The sequence below is a fragment of the Coregonus lavaretus genome (genome assembly GCF_964263955.1).
Source record: "Coregonus lavaretus genome assembly, chromosome: 33".
Taxonomy (NCBI): Eukaryota; Metazoa; Chordata; class Actinopteri; order Salmoniformes; family Salmonidae; genus Coregonus; species Coregonus lavaretus.
Genome location: NC_140020.1, coordinates 20,072,272 through 20,086,353, shown reverse-complemented (window position 1 = coordinate 20,086,353; position 14,082 = coordinate 20,072,272). Strand labels below are relative to the sequence as shown.

At 44.1% G+C, this 14,082-nt stretch overlaps 1 protein-coding gene across 1 annotated transcript in view; it reads left to right on the top strand.

Moving 5' to 3' along the window:
- Nucleotides 1-14,082, top strand: part of LOC311108803 (protein dispatched homolog 1-like) — an 86,395-nt gene that overhangs the window by 39,431 nt on the left and 32,882 nt on the right. The window lies entirely within an intron of this gene.

The window sequence follows — 14,082 nt, the reverse complement described above, 5'->3', positions numbered from 1 at the left end:
AATGCCTGAAGGTACCACGTTCATCTGTACAAAACAATAGTACGCAAGTATAAACACCATGGGACCACGCAGCCGTCATACCGCTCAGAAAGGAGACGCATTCTGTCTCCTAGAGATGAACGTACTTTGGTGCGAAAAGTGCAAATCAATCCCAGAACAACAGCAAAGGACCTTGTGAAGATGCTGGAGGAAACCGGTACAAAATTATCTATATCCACAGTAAAACAAGTCCTATATCGACATAACCTGAAAGGCCGCTCAGCAAGGAAGAAGCCACTGCTCCAAAACCGCCATAAAAAAGCCAGACTACGGTTTGCAACTGCACATGGGGACAAAGATCGTACTTTTTGGAGAAATGTCCTCTGGTCTGAAGAAACAAAAATAGAACTGTTTGGCCATAATGACCATCGTTATGTTTGGAGGAAGGGGAAGGCTTGCAAGCCGAAGAACACCATCCCAACTGTGAAGCACGGGGGTGGCAGCAACATGCTGTGGGGGTGTTTTGCTGCAAGAGGGACTGGTGCACTTCACAAAATAGATGGCATCATGAGGAAGGAAAATGATGTGGATATATTGAAGCAACATCTCAAGACATCAGTCAGGAAGTTAAAGCTTGGTCGCAAATGGGTCTTCCAAATGGACAATGAACCCAAGCATACTTCCAAAGTTGTGGCAAAATGGCTTAAGGACAACAAAGTCAAGGTATTAGAGTGGCTGTCACAAAGCCCTGACCTCAATCCTATAGAAAAGTTGTGGGCAGAACTTAAAAATCATATGCGAGCAAGGAGGCCTACAAACCTGACTCAGTTATACCAGCTCTGTCAGGAAGAATGGGCCAAAATTCACCCAACTTATTGTGGGAAGCTTGCGGAAGGCTACCCGAAACGTTTGACCCAAGTTAAACAATTTAATGGCAATGCTACCAAATACTAAGTGAGTGTATGTAAACTTCTGACCCACTGGGTATGTGACGAAATAAATAAAAGCTGAAATAAATAATTCTCTCTCCTATTATTCTGACATTTCACATTCTTAAAATAAAGTGGTGATCTAACGGACCTAAGACAGGGAATTTTTACTAGGATTAAATGTCAGGAATTGTGAAAAACTGAGTTTAAATGTACATTGGGGAGAACAAGTATTTGATACACTGCCGATTTTGCAGGTTTTCCTACTTACAAAGCATGTAGAGGTCTGTAATTTGTATCATAGGTACACTTCAACTGTGAGAGACGGAATCTAAAACAAAAATCCAGAAAATCACATTGTATGATTTTTAAGTAATTAATTTGCATTTTATTGCATGACATAAGTATTTGATACATCAGAAAAGCAGAACTTAATATTTGGTACAGAAACCTTTGTTTGCAATTACAGAGATCATACGTTTCCTGTAGGTCTTGACCAGGTTTGCACACACTGCAGCAGGGATTTTGGCCCACTCCTCCATACAGACCTTCTCCAAATCCTTCAGGTTTCGGGGCTGTCGCTGGGCAATACAGACTTTCAGCTCCCTCCAAAGATTTTCTATTGGGTTCAGGTCTGGAGACTGGCTAGGCCACTCCAGGACCTTGAGATGCTTCTTACGGAGCCACTCCTTAGTTGCCCTGGCTGTGTGTTTCGGGTCGTTGTCATGCTGGAAGATCCAGCCACGACCCATCTTCAATGCTCTTACTGAGGGAAGGAGGTTGTTGGCCAAGATCTCACGATACATGGCCCCATCCATCCTCCCCTCAATACGGTGCAGTCGTCCTGTCCCCTTTGCAGAAAAACATCCCCAAAGAATGATGTTTCCACCTCCATGCTTCACGGTTGGGATGGTGTTCTTGGGGTTGTACTCATCCTTCTTCTTCCTCCAAACAAGGCGAGTGGAGTTTAGACCAAAAAGCTCTATTTTTGTCTCATCAGACCACACTCAATCAAACAGACTCCAACCTCTCCACAATGGCCAAGACCAGAGAGCTGTGTAAGGACATCAGGGATAAAATTGTAGACCTGCACAAGGCTGGGATGGGCTACAGGACAATAGGCAAGCAGCTTGGTGAGAAGGCAACAACTGTAGGCGCAATTATTAGAAAATGGAAGAAGTTCAAGATGACGGTGCAAGATCTCACTTCGTGGGGCATCAATGATCATGAGGAAGGTGAGGGATCAGCCCAGAACTACACGGCAGGACCTGGTCAATGACCTGAAGAGAGCTGGGACCACAGTCTCAAAGAAAACCATTAGTAACACACTACACCGTCATGGATTAAAATCCTGCAGTGCACGCAAGGTCCCCCTGCTCAAGCCAGCGCATGTCCAGGCCCGTCTGAAGTTTGCCAATGACCATCTGGATGATCCAGAGGAGGAATGGGAGAAGGTGATGTGGTCTGATGAGACAAAAATAGAGCTTTTTGGTCTAAACTCCACTCGCCATGTTTGGAGGAAGAAGAAGGATGAGTACAACCCCAAGAACATCATCCCAACCGTGAAGCATGGAGGTGGAAATATCATTTTTTGGGGATGCTTTTCTGCAAAGGGGACAGGACGACTGCACCGTATTGAGGGGAGGATGGATGGGGCCATGTATCGCAATATCTTGGCCAACAACCTCCTTCCCTCAGTAAGAGCATTGAAGATGGGTCGTGGCTGGGTCTTCCAGCATGACAACGACCCGAAACACACAGCCAGGGCAACTAAGGAGTGGCTCCGTAAGAAGCATCTCAACGTCCTGGAGTGGCCTAGCCAGTCTCCAGACCTGAACCAAATATAAAATCTTTGGAGGGAGCTGAAAGTCCGTATTGCCCAGCGACAGCCCCGAAACCTGAAGGATCTGGAGAAGGTCTGTATGGAGGAGTGGGCCAAAATCCCTGCTGCAGTGTGTGCAAACCTGGTCAAGACCTACAGGAAACGTATGATCTCTGTAATTGCAAACAAAGGTTTCTGTACCAAATATTAAGTTCTGCTTTTCTGATGTATCAAATACTTATGTCATGCAATAAAATGCAAATTAATTACTTAAAAATCATACAATGTGATTTTCTGGATTTTTGTTTTAGATTCCATCTCACATTTGAAGTGTACCTATGATAAAAAATTACAGACCTCTACATGCTTTGTATGTAGGAAAACCTGCAAAATCGGCAGTGTATCAAATACTTGTTCTCCCCACTGTATTTGGCTAAGGTGTATGTAAACTTCCGACTTCAACTGTGTATACAGTACCAGTCAAAAGTTTGGACACACCTACTCATTCAAGGGTTTTTCTTAATTTTTTAACTATTTTTTACACTGTAGAATAATAGTGAGGACATCAAAACTATGAAATAACACATATGGAATCATGTAGTAACCAAAAAAGTGTTAAACAAATCTTCAAATAGCCACCCTTTGCCTTGATGACAGCTTTGCACACGCTTGGCATTCTCTCAACCAGCTTCACCTGGAATGCTTTTCCAACAGTCTACTTTGAATCATCTCAAATATAAAACATATTTTGATTTAACACTTTTGTGTTATTTAATAGTTTTGATTTCTTCACTATTATTCTACAATGTAGAAAATAGTAAAACAAATAAAGAAAAACCCTTGAATGAGTAGGTGTTTCCAAACTTTTGACTGGTACTGTGTGTGTAATATATATATATATATATATATATATATATATATATATATATATATATATATATATATATATTTTTTTTAAACTAATAATTACCAGTACTTTGTCTTCAAAGAGCTGTTGGATTATAATGATTCCAACTTTCATGTAATCAAACTCAGAGTATATTTTTCACAGTGAATACGCTCTGTTTTCCGTCATACCCTTCCCCCTTTCCCATTCCTCTCTGCTTGGCTTGCCCAGACAGGCTCTCAGTAGAAGTCAAACACAGGTTCTTTTTCTGCTCTTGCTACAACTGGGTCAGTGAGAAGCACAAGGTGAACCTGTTTACCTACAGCTCACGCAGGCTGCCCTACTGAACCTGACTGGACACACACACACACACACACACAGAGCCATGTCAAAAAGACGACAACTTTTACATTTTGCAAGGTGTTCCTAAAGTCAAGTTGAGGACCAGACTGACCACTTTCCTTCTCTTTCTGTTGCTTTGTTGCATTAAAAGCGATCAGATAAATATACAGGTGTTTGTGCGTGGGTGCCAGTGTGTGTTGAGGTCCATTATATGACTGTGCGTGTATGAAATGTGGAGAGGAACAGAATGGAGCAGCTGGGTCTGCTTTGTTGGCTTGTTTTGGAATGTCAGAGTCTGGTGTTGATTCAGAGCAAAGCTGCATACTCTACACCTTTCGTGCGCAGCTGCAATGATTCTGCTCTTAATAAGGTCCACATAAGACAAAGCTGGAGGAGACGGGGGGTAAGGAGTTGGAGGTGGGGGTGGGGGTTGCGGTGCAGCTCGCCGAGTCAAAATATGACTGCCACCTGCGAGGGAACCTAGCAGCTGTGTTGACCGTCTCGTCTGACTGTGAAGAGAGGCACTGATTATAAAGTGCAACATTTTGGCAAGCCAGCAGTCTCGGCGAGGAGCGGCTTTGATCATTTAGCCTTGTAAACTGCTCCATCACCTAAGGCCTCAGGTAATACACTAGTTTATTAGCTTAACGAAGGGGTTGAAATGTTTATCTACAGTACTAAGCCCTCAAGCACTTTTGTTGCCAGCGATGAAGAATCCTTTTGGCAACGACCTAAGGTATGAGCAGTTTGTTTGTGCTCATTTGTGGCAGCTTTGGAGGAAGATGTTGTATTAAGCTACTTAAAGTTTATCTGTCGATTTTGATACACTTTCCTCAATGCACTTGTAGATGAATGTATTGAGAAAGTATGAGTTGCCAATTGTTTCTCGGCAAGATGACTGAGGAAATTGAGTCATGCGTGACCTTGGATGTTTCAGACAAATGGAGCTCGGAGGTAAACTAATAGTCTAGATACCAGGTGGCCCACTGCATGACACATTGAAACCCACAAAGCATATAGGTGTAGGATCTTAATTTGATCAGTTTCTCACAGCAGGAAAATTATCCTGCAGCAACAGGAAATGTGAGTTATTGTGTGGATTATAATTAATGGAAATTTTTGTAGGAGTTGATAAATTTTTTGTTAGTGGAAATCAAGTCTGACATTTTATATTACAAACTTTAGAAGCCCTTTAAAACCTTGAATACGCCTCCCGAGTGGCGCAGCGGTCTAAGGCACTGCATCGCAGTACTTGAGGCGTCACTACAGCCCCGGGTTCAATCCCAGGCTGTGTCACAGCCGGCCGTGACCGGGAGACCCATGAGGCGGCACACAATTGGCCCAGCGTCGTCCGGTTTTGGGGAGGGTTTGGCTGGCCGGGATTTCCTTGTTCCATTGCGCACTAGCGACTCCTTGTGGTGGGCCCGGGCGCCTGCAAGCTGACTTCAGTCGCCAGCTGGATGGTGTTTCCTCCAACACATTGGTGCGGCTGGCTTCCGGATTAAGCGAGCAGTGTGTCAAGAAGCACTGCGGCTTGGCAGGGTCGTGTTTCGGCGGACGCATGGCTCTCGACCTTCGCCTCTCCCGAGTCCGTAGGGGAGTTGCAGCGTTGGGACGAGACTGTAACTACCAATTGGATATCACGAAATTGGGGAGGAAAAAGGGGGTAAAATTACAAAATAAATCTAAAAATAACCTTGAATACACTACAAGTTTGCATTTCCTGCAGTGCAGGACATTTCCTGCAACAACAGGGTGATCAAATTAAGATTCTACATTTCTATCCGCGAATGATTCAACCCTAGCAGGAGATTATTCTACCTAATGCTCACTCACTACTCATTGCTGGCCCCATTCTGAACAGCAAACACCTGCATTCTGACCAAGGCAATAATCCCATCTGGGTTTGACACCTCACCACTGACTTGACCATAGGCAGGTATAGTGTGTAAATTTGTTCAGTAACGGAGGACCTAACTCTGAAACTCCTGGTCAGTCACTGATTGGAGAAAGGTTTCACCAAAGGGCTAATGTATGCTATTCATAACTAGAGGCAGCAGTCTGCCCTGTAGTTCATTTTGGCTGTTGTTTTGACTCATCTTTGGTCTATTGTGGTGGCAGGTCCGCTGGGGGTCCCATGTAAACAGCTCTCAAAGGGGTTCCCCTCTCCTACTGTCTCTCTCAGAGAGCCTGTGCCTCTGGTTTAAATGGGGTAATTGATAGTAGAGGATGCCTGATCCTGGTGTCTGGTGCCAGGAAGGACCAGCTCTGTGTCTCTGACCCCTCCAGTACAAAGGGGACCCTCTCCTCATCCCTTCTCTCAGAAAGCTGGGAAGAGTAAATATTTAGCAGGCCGCACAACAATGGCTCGCCCAGGGAGAGAATGAGACTTTCACCAGATCTCATGGCTAAAGGGACATTTGGCAGAGGGGGGAACTAGGGGACTAGTTGGCTAATTCTGGAGGAGGGGTTTTAGGGGGAAAGGAATCTCTCATGCTGAAGTCTCATTTCTAGGGAGGGTTTTTCACCAGGACCCACAGCAGCCACTAAGGGGACTTTTTATCTAAATATATATTTAAGATCCTTCACACTGTTTGAGTGATCAGACATCCTTTCTGTCAGCGCTCTCTCTCCTCTGTTTGGAAAACTACTTAAACTCCATTATGGCACACATCTTTCTTTCTACCGTTCTTTTACCACCCCCTACTTTGACATTCTAACACTGACACGATTGTGTGTGTGTGTGTGTGTGTGTGTGTGTGTACAGTGGGGAGAACAAGTATTTGATACACTGACGATTTTGCAGGTTTTCCTACTTACAAAGCATGTAGAGGTCTGTACTTTTTATCATAGGTACACTTCAACTGTGAGAGACGGAATCTAAAACAAAAATCCAGAAAATCACATTGTATGATTTTTAAGTAATTAATTTGCATTTTATTGCATGACATAAGTATTTGATCACCTACCAACCAGTAAGAATTCTGTCTCTCACAGACCTGTTAGTTTTTCTTTTAAGAAGCCCTCCTGTTCTCCACTCATTACTTGTATTAACTGCACCTGTTTTGAACTCGTTACCTGTATAAAAAACACCTGTCCACACACTCAATCAAACAGACTCCAACCTCTCCACAATGGCCAAGACCAGAGAGCTGTGTAAGGACATCAGGGATAAAATTGTAGACCTGCACAAGGCTGGGATGGGCTACAGGACAATAGGCAAGCAGCTTGGTGAGAAGGCAACAACTGTTGGCGCAATTATTAGAAAATGGAAGAAGTTCAAGATGACGGTCAATCACCCTCGGTCTGGGGCTCCATGCAAGATCTCACTTCGTGGGAAGATCAATGATCATCAATGATCATGAGGAAGGTGAGGGATCAGCCCAGAACTACACGGCAGGACCTGGTCAATGACCTGAAGAGAGCTGGGACCACAGTCTTAAAGAAAACCATTAGTAACACACTACACCGTCATGGATTAAAATCCTGCAGTGCACGCAAGGTCCCCCTGCTCAAGCCAGCGCATGTCCAGGCCCGTCTGAAGTTTGCCAATGACCATCTGGATGATCCAGAGGAGGAATGGGAGAAGGTGATGTGGTCTGATGAGACAAAAATAGAGCTTTTTGGTCTAAACTCATATTAATATTACCAAATATTAAGTTCTGCTTTTCTGATGTATCAAATACTTATGTCATGCAATAAAATGCAAATGAATTACTTAAAATTCATACAATGTGATTTTCTGGATTTTTGTTTTAGATTCCGTCTCTCACAGTTGAAGTGTACCTATGATAAAAAGTACAGACCTCTACATGCTTTGTAAGTAGGAAAACCTGCAAAATCGGCAGTGTATCAAATACTTGTTCTCCCCACTGTATGTATGTATGTATGTGTATATATATGTGTGTATGTGTGTGTATATATATATATATATATATGTGTGTTTGTCTTTTTTACAAGCCAAGTTACCAGCCTTCCTTTAGACACGCTCTGAATTTCCTTTCTCACTACCTGCCCCCCCCCACGCACCCCCTCGTCTCTCCTATGTAAGATTAGTTGCTTGTAAACCTTTGTACAGTACTACATCACACTTAATGCCCACACAATGAAAACAGGGGTTCCGCTGTCTAAAGGCCTCAGCCGGGTTCCATTGGAAAGGCCTTAAAGCAGGTTTTGTCTCCCGTGCGCCACCATTGTGACTGACGTTAACAGCCTAGAGGACTGTAGGGCGCAGTGTGTGAAGGCTGTTCCCTGGCCGGGAGGAGAGGGAGGGAAGCATGGGATCAACACTGTGATTTACTGTAACTCGAAAATCCTCATAATTTACTGCCATAATTACTCCTCCAAAGGTGTGAAGTGCTTCAACAAAACATATTGTGCTGGGATGAATGGGCCTGGCCCCCCACTCCCAGAATCATTCTGGCTGGCACGTTTACGGCTTAGCGCTCGCTGGCTACCACGGCAGAGAGAGGGAGAGAGAGCCCAGTCCAGGGTCACTGAGCCTCTCAACACTGGGACAGCTCACTTCTCCCACTGACACAGAGTGGGGGGGAAAGCAGGAGGGACATTTTGCCACTGCGTAGATGGTATTAGAAAAAAACTCCAGCAACAGTCTTTTCAATTGATATAATTGCAGCACTAACTTTTATGTTAAGTAGTTAATTATGTATTTGCATCATGGAATAGAGGGCAAAGACCAGTCATCACTGGCTATAATCCTCCAACACTCCAAACAAACAGTAAGTCATTGTTAGAATGAATAAGAGTAAGTAGGAATCAACACTTCAATGGGAAATGAAACAAACAAACAGGATCAATATGGAGAACAACAGGCTGGCAATCTGTCTCTGTAGGGTTTCTAATTGGTCAAGTTAAAGCAGTGTTGGTCGTACTGCTCTAGCAGACTAATGGCTGAGTATGGAGCTGAGTATGGAGCTGAGTATGGAGCTGAGTATGGAGCTGAGTGAATTCTAAAGGTTTGCAGGTCCATGGCTGTGCCAGGCAGCCAGCCAGTGGTTTATGAGCCACTCTCCTTCACTTGGTCCTTAACACTCTCCCTGTGTTTGTGTGTGTGTGTGTGTTCGATTATGGATGTGTAGTTGCGAGTGTGTACATACATAAGACACAGGCCTATGAAAGGAAAAAAGCGCCCTCGTTGTAATGCCTTTGGGGGAGGCCTGTTGACCCAAAGCATGATGTAATTCAATAAGCCTGTCACTAATAATTTCCCACTTCTTTTAATGGGCAGGAGATTCATCCAGGTTCTGTAGCAAGGCCCCATTTTCTCTGGGTGGGGTGTTTTTCCTGCACCATCCATTTTACTGCCATATTTCACTGTTTATAAATATTTATGCACATATACAGCTGTCTAATAAAGTAAGGTCTGGCTAGGAACTGGACAGCTTTCCAGTTTTCATTTTTAAGATCTTATATATTGCTCGTGGAGATGCCAAAAAGCTGTACCCACCCTTTTAATAATAATAATAACAGCTTGTTTTCTCACGTAAAAGAAAAATGACTAACAGACCTTCACCCCTATAAGTATGCATATACATGCTCTCTTACATACACAAACATACCCTCATACACTACATGACCAAAAGTATGTGGACACCTGCTCGTCGAACATCTCATTCCAAAATGATGGGCATTAATATGGAGTTGGTCCCCCGTTTGCTGCTACTCTTCTGGGAAGGCTTTCCACTATTGGAACATTGCTGCGGGGACTTGCTTCCATACAGCCATGAGCATTAGTGAGGTCGGGCACTGATGTTGTGCGATTAGGCCTGGCTCGCAGTCGGAGTTCCAATTCATCTCAGAGGTGTTCGATAGGGTTGAGGTCAGGGCTCTGTGCAGGCCAGTCAAGTTCTTCCACACCGATCTCGACAAATCATTTACAGTGGGGGAAAAAAGTATTTAGTCAGCCACCAATTGTGCAAGTTCTCCCACTTAAAAAGATGAGAGAGGCCTGTAATTTTCATCATAGGTACACGTCAACTATGACAGACAAATTGAGAAAAAAAATCCAGAAAATCACTTTGTAGGATTTTTAATGAATTTATTTGCAAATTATGGTGGAAAATAAGTATTTGGTTACCTACAAACAAGAAAGATTTCTGGCTCTCACAGACCTGTAACTTATTCTTTAAGAGGCTCCTCTGTCCTCCACTCGATACCTGTATTAATGGCACCTGTTTGAACTTGTTATCAGTATAAAAGACACCTGTCCACAACCTCAAACAGTCACACTCCAAACTCCACTATGGCCAAGACCAAAGAGCTGTCAAAGGACACCAGAAACAAAATTGTAGACCTGCACCAGGCTGGGAAGACTGAATCTGCAATAGGTAAGCAGCTTGGTTTGAAGAAATCGGTGAAACGGTGAGCAAAAATCCCAGAACCACACAGGGGGACCTAGTGAATGACCTGCAGAGAGCTGGGACCAAAGTAACAAACCTACCATCAGTAACACACTACGCCGCCAGGGACTCAAATCCTGCAGTGCCAGACGTGTCCCCCTGCTTAAGCCAGTACATGTCCAGGCCCGTCTGAAGTTTGCTAGAGTGCATTTGGATGATCCAGAAGAGGATTGGGAGAATGTCATATGGTCAGATGAAACCAAAATAGAACTTTTTGGTAAAAACTGAACTCATCGTGTTTGGAGGACAAAGAATGCTGAGTTGCATCCAAAGAACACCATACCTACTGTGAAGCATGGGGGTGGAAACATCATGCTTTGGGGCTGTTTTTCTGCAAAGGGACCAGGACGACTGATCCGTGTAAAGGAAAGAATGAATGGGGCCATGTATCGTGAGATTTTGAGTGAAAACCTCCTTCCATCAGCAAGGGCATTGAAGATGAAACGTGGCTGGGTCTTTCAGCATGACAATGATCCCAAACACACCGCCCGGGCAACAAAGGAGTGGCTTCGTAAGAAGCATTTCAAGGTCCTGGAGTGGCCTAGCCAGTCTCCAGATCTCAACCCCATAGAAAATCTTTGGAGGGAGTTGAAAGACTTTTTTTTAGTCATTTAGCAGACGCTCTTATCCAGAGCGACTTACAGGAGCAATTTAGGGTTAAGTGCCTTGCTTAAGGGCACATCGACAGATTTTTCACCTAGTCGGCTCTGGGATTAGAACCAGCGACCTTTCGGTTACTGGCACAACGCTCTTACCCACTAAGCTCACTGCTCTAGAGGAGATCTGCATGGAGGAATGGGCCAAAATACCAGCAACAGTGTGTGAAGACCTTGTGAAGACTTACAGAAAACGTTTGACCTGTGACATTGCCAACAAAGGGTATATAACAAAGTATTGAGAAACTTTTGTTATTGACCAAATACTTATTTTCCACCATAATTTGCAAATAAATTCATAACAAATCCTACAATGTGATTATCTGGATTTATTTTTCTCATTTTGTCTGTCATAGTTGACGTGTACCTATGATGAAAATTACAGGTCTCTCTCATCTTAGTGGTCCTCTGTAGCTCAACTGGTAGAGCACGGCGCTTGTAACGCCAAGGTAGTGGGTTCGATCCCCGGGACCACCCATACACAAAAAAAAAAAAAAAAAAAAATGTATGCACGCATGACTGTAAGTCGCTTTGGATAAAAGCGTCTGCTAAATGGCATATTATTATTATTATTATCTTTTTAAGTGGGAGAACTTGCACAATTGGTGGCTGACTAAATACTTTTTTTCCCCACTGTACGTATGGACCTCGCTTTGTGCATGGGGGCATTGTCATGCTGAAACAGGAAAGGGCCTTCCCCAAACTGTTGCCACAAAGTTGGAAGCACAGAATTGTCTAAAATGTCATTGAATGCTGTAGCGTTAAGATTTCCTTTCACTGGAACTAATTGGCTTAGCCGAATCATGAAAAACAGCCCCAGACCATTATTCCTCCTCCACCAAACTATGACGGTGCCACATTGAAAGTCACTGAGCGCTTCAGTAAGGCCATTTTACTGCCAATGTTTGTCTATGGAGATTGCATGGCGGTGTGCTCGATTTTATACACCTGTCAGCAACGCGTGTGGCTGAAATAGCCACTCATTTGAAGGGGTGTCCACACAGTTTTGTGTACCGGTATATATAGTGATGCTGTGAAGTGGATGGATGGATGGATGGATGGATGGATGGATGGATGGATGGGCCGGGGCATTCTACACAAACACAGGGAGTTGTGAGGACATACCTGTAGCTCGCAGGCCTCTTTCTTCTCGGCTCCCTGTACTGTATCAGTTTCCGTTTGATGTACGATTTGTTATTCGTTTTGAGGCCCGGGGCACCAACGTTTCAGATGTTGTGTTAAGTGGATGGGCTGTCAGAAAAGGTTTCACAGTCATTCTTTGTGAGTGACCTTTTAAAAAATATAAATATGGATAGGGACTTTGGGGTGAGCCCCCCTTCCACACACACAGACACCATCCTCCACCCACAGTATCAGGGCCACATGTGAGTGTGACAGACATGAGTACACACATGTGAGTATTTATAGTCTACATTTGTTAAAGCTCAAATTTATCATGTGGCCCACTGGTGTCAGTGACTGCTGCATTCCCATATCTCTCGCTCTCTGCTGGTACTCACTGCGACACCCATTGCCCCCCCCCCCCCCCCCCCCCACACACACACACACACACACTTTGGTTTACATTCATGAATTCACCCCTCACCACAGAAATCATCCTAATTTGAGAGAAAACTCTCAATCTATCCAGTATGGTCCAGGAGAACATTTGAGAAAATGGTCTATATTCTATAATAATTTATTGATGGGACTAACTTGTATACACTCATTCTGTTGTTGGATTCTTAAGCTTGTTAGGGGAAGAATTTGAAAGGTTTGTTCTTGCGACACTAGCCATTAGCATATGGCAGCGATCATCAGAAGCCATAAAGAGGGAAGCTTTGTGCCTTCAGGGCTGGAGTGGTTTTTATTTGGAACCACTTAAACAATTTTACACAGGTGAATATCTTATCTTGGAAAGAATGGTAAGTAAATCCACTTGGGCCTATAGTCAATCATAAAGTGTGCAGAACTGTCTTAGAGTGCCCTTAAAAGCGTCATTAGACCAGTCTTAGACCAGATTTTGACATTGGTTGCCATTCTTTACAAAACCCTCTTAACAACGTATAGCTGGTTAGCTGCCAAGAGTTGAATCAAAAAAAAGCTGAATGCCATTACTCACTCACTCTGGGAAAGGTTAATGCACTGTTCTGTACTGGTCTTAAGGTGTATATTATTATTATGACTTAGCCGTGAACAGATCCAATAACTGGGCCTGCACTTTACGTGTAAAAAAACAAGGGAACGAGGGGGAAAGAGAGCGATGTGAAACGCTCATTGTGTTCAAATGTCAACACATTTTTGTATTTTTCTGTTCTGGAGGAGCAGCTGTGGAGGCCTAAGCCCCGTCTCACTGGTGCACTCCCCTCCGTAGGGAGCATAACAGAGTCCAAATGCCAGCCGCGCCGCTCCACTCTGCCCCAACCCTCCTAGAACCAGTCCCATTAGTGGGGCTAATACACCCCCACCTCCTACCCACCCCGTCCCGGCCCCAGAAAGCCCACTTGTCCTTGGGCCGCTGAGTGAGATGACACAGGATGAAGTCACTCCATTTGTGTTGGCACAGACACCGGGCCGATGCCGGGGCTGCCAAGAGTTCTTGGACACGTCTCGCTCTGGTAAGAGGGACAGGAACCATAAGGTAGTGTTCGTGTCGCAGTATGGTGGGCCCACGTCCAGCATTGCTTTTGTACAACCTGTGTTGAAAACCCCACTGAAATATGACAATATTGTACAATTGAGGTGGTGATGTTATAGAATGCATGATGCTGAAAGTTGGGAGAGGTTCATGTCTTCACTCCTAGCGTTGACATGCTAACTTGCGTCAAAGCCACTTTTTGTATATTATTGTTTTTGGATGTGTGTACCTTTTATCATCCATAATTGCAGTCATTTTGCACTCTCACAGTATTTCTAACTGACAGTATTATAACAGTGGTGTGTGATCTCACACCAAGATTTTTCCTCTCTGTGTCCGTCACTGTGTGATTTACCTAATGTGGAATCAGAGGGTCCCAGAGACATTTTACATCCTCGTCCCAAAAGGTAG